Here is a 2,911-nt window from a genome sequence, read left to right as displayed (position 1 = left end):
AATGGTAGGAAACTATCGGCAATAATAGGTGAAAGAGAGTAGGCCTATACTATAGAAACATTAAGAATTTTGTAGTAGGGCCTAAATAGATTTCGTATTTAGTTAGCATTATATTTTATTGAAACGCTTCAAGTGCCTGTGGGCCTAACGACTGTACTGACTACAAAATTCATAATCATTTCCACAGATATATAGTCAGAAAACACAAGTAGCCGTGGCAATGTAATTCAATTATAGATGCAGATATTACCACTGAGATGCAGATCTATACATCACTGAGTAACAAACGAAAAACAGGTTAACTTGAATCCAACACCAGTTGCTATCACAGCAATGTGAATTGGACACTCAATGACTCATTGCAATCTTCCTGCCAATCATTGCGATTGGTTAGGCCTAAAAAACACACGCTTGTTTCCGCTAACCCAACAGAGTCCATTTTAAACCGGCGTGTCAAAACTTTTTATTGTGATCGGCAAAAAAAAGAAGTAAATTACTTTTTTTTTTAATAAACAAAATCTCAACGTGATATCGATCGGTGAATGCATTGATTTGACTTTGAAGTCATTATATGGGCTGTTATACGTATAAAACAAGTATTGTTAAAAATACAAAAAAAAATTGATAAAAAATAAGTTTTGCCTGCCTACCGTGCCCAATTTTTTTCAGCTTGTTAGCGGAAACAAATGTCTTTTTTAGGCCTTAATTGTTGGGCAGTGGATATTTAACCGTATACAGCAGAGTATCCACTTCCGCTATTTTACCATACACCACATTTGATTGGCTAGTATATTTATGATGTCATCAACATTACGTTCAAATCCCATAAGGTTTAGCTATCTAGAAAACATTTAGGTTCAAATCCCATTCATTTCTACACATTTGTAGCCCCGTTTGATCCTTATTTTCCCTATTTTCTGTAAATCACGTTTCCAATACGAAACCTTTTGAACACATTTATAATATACTAACATACATATATACCAAGTATACACACACATAAATGGCCGTGACTACGCGACCAGTTCCGGACGAGGAGCCGCTATAAGCTGTGACTGATGCTGAAGCTGTGACCGATGCTAAAGCTGTGACTGATACTGAGGCTGAAGCTAGGTGAGAATGAAAACTGGCCGACAGCACATCAGTGACGATGTTATTCCGCTCTTGCAGGAGCCGAAGACCGAAGCCGTGTCACTGCTCGGTTCTCTCATCTGCTTTGCTAACCTGTACGGCTCGATGCCCGTGCTGCAGACACGCGTCGCTGACAGCGGCACGCCCGGTGTCGAGCTGCTCACGCGTGAGCACGCCAAGGACAACATCATCAACGCGCTGATGAGATGTGGACGCAAGGAGCCAGCTGGACTGGCTAGGTACGCTCACTGAACTCCCATCTCACCTTATTCTCATCGCTCGCTGTCTCTCTCTCTCTCTCTCTCTCTCTCTCTGACTCTCAATCGCTCTCTCTCTTTGTCTCTCAATCGCTCTCTCTCTCTGTCTCTCAATCGCTCTCTCTCTTTGTCTCTCAATCACTCTCTCTCTCTGTCTCTCAATCACTCTCTCTCTCTGTCTCTCGATCACTCTTTCTCTCTCTGTCTGTCTCTCGATCACTCTTTCTCTCTCCGTCTCTCGGTCGCTCTCTCTTTCTCTCTCTCTGACTCTCACACTCCGTGCCTTATTTATATTAGAATACCTAAAAAACAAAAACAAATAGGATGTGGTGCATGTCACAGTAAATCAACTACGAATCATGGAAACAGTAACACTAGCAATGGTTTTTCTTATCAGTATTTATTTTGCATTTAACAGATATTTCATTTCTTCATTTTGAACTATAAATACCAATAATATAACCTACCATAATATAACTACCAATAAGATAACTACCAATAATAATATAAGCACATAAAAGACTAGAATCTACTCACTATCTGTTAAGACGATGGTGTGTCTAATATTGATGCGCCCCCCCCAATCGCATATGCGTGTGCGTGTGTACATACGTGGATGTGTGCTTGTGCATGTGTGTGGATGCATGTGTGTACATGTCAGCTGCGCTTGTGTTTGACAGGTGTATTGCGATCAGCAGCATCGGCATCTATCTGTACGAGGAACTCACTCATGCCACCTTCCATTCCAAGATGAGAGAGGCTTTCGATGTTCTGCTGCTCGCACTCAGTGCAAGTGTTATCGTCATCATCGCTTCACGTATATCGTAGCGTACGGCAATTGTCACATCGTCAGTAGCGTACCGTGCATCACTCGGACACGGCTGTTGACGTCTAAACGCCATATATACAGTCCAACCGCAAGTAAATGCCAAGTGTCCTTTATAGATAGGTGGCCGTTCTAGAGAGGTGACTGCTAACATGTTTGACTGTACGTGCGTGCACACACTTGCGCGCACGTCTTTATAATCCTGCTCACCATCGACGCTGACACGATCAGACTTGACGTGACCCATTACATCAACCTGAACAGTGCGACCAGCTGTGATCTAGACCCAGGCAACGGTCGTGTCTCAGAATAATGTCAGATTGTCGAGTTTACTATAGAAACAATGCCTGCAATTGGTTGATGGGGGAGCTAATTTGACAGAACTAGAGCAGTATGTCACAGGGCTGTCATGTGACGAACGATCGGGTTGATTGGTGTCGTGCATTAGATAGTATTGTCGGGCGGTCTATTGCAGACACATGAGTCTGCTATGGAGGTAGACATCCTGAATATGTGTGCCTGATGGATGATTAGCTGTCTCGGCACACCTCAACCAATTTCACACTTACATCTTTGTACAACTGCTGTAAAGAAGCTGACATTGCTGGCACTGCTTAGATCAGTCACCTCCAAACCAAATAATCACTACCCCAAGTATAATACTACAAAATAAAAATAATAATCTTAAATAAATAAC

General features: G+C 42.1%; 1 protein-coding gene across 1 annotated transcript in view; it reads right to left on the bottom strand.

Moving 5' to 3' along the window:
- Nucleotides 1-2,911, bottom strand: part of LOC106809355 (gastrula zinc finger protein XlCGF8.2DB-like) — a 9,820-nt gene that overhangs the window by 871 nt on the left and 6,038 nt on the right. The window lies entirely within an intron of this gene.

Source organism: Priapulus caudatus, unplaced genomic scaffold, assembly GCF_000485595.1.
Source record: "Priapulus caudatus unplaced genomic scaffold, Priapulus_caudatus-5.0.1 Scaffold348, whole genome shotgun sequence".
Classification (NCBI taxonomy): Eukaryota; Metazoa; Priapulida; class Priapulimorpha; order Priapulimorphida; family Priapulidae; genus Priapulus; species Priapulus caudatus.
Note: the sequence above shows the minus strand (reverse complement) of the source record. Positions and strands in the feature narration are given on the sequence as shown.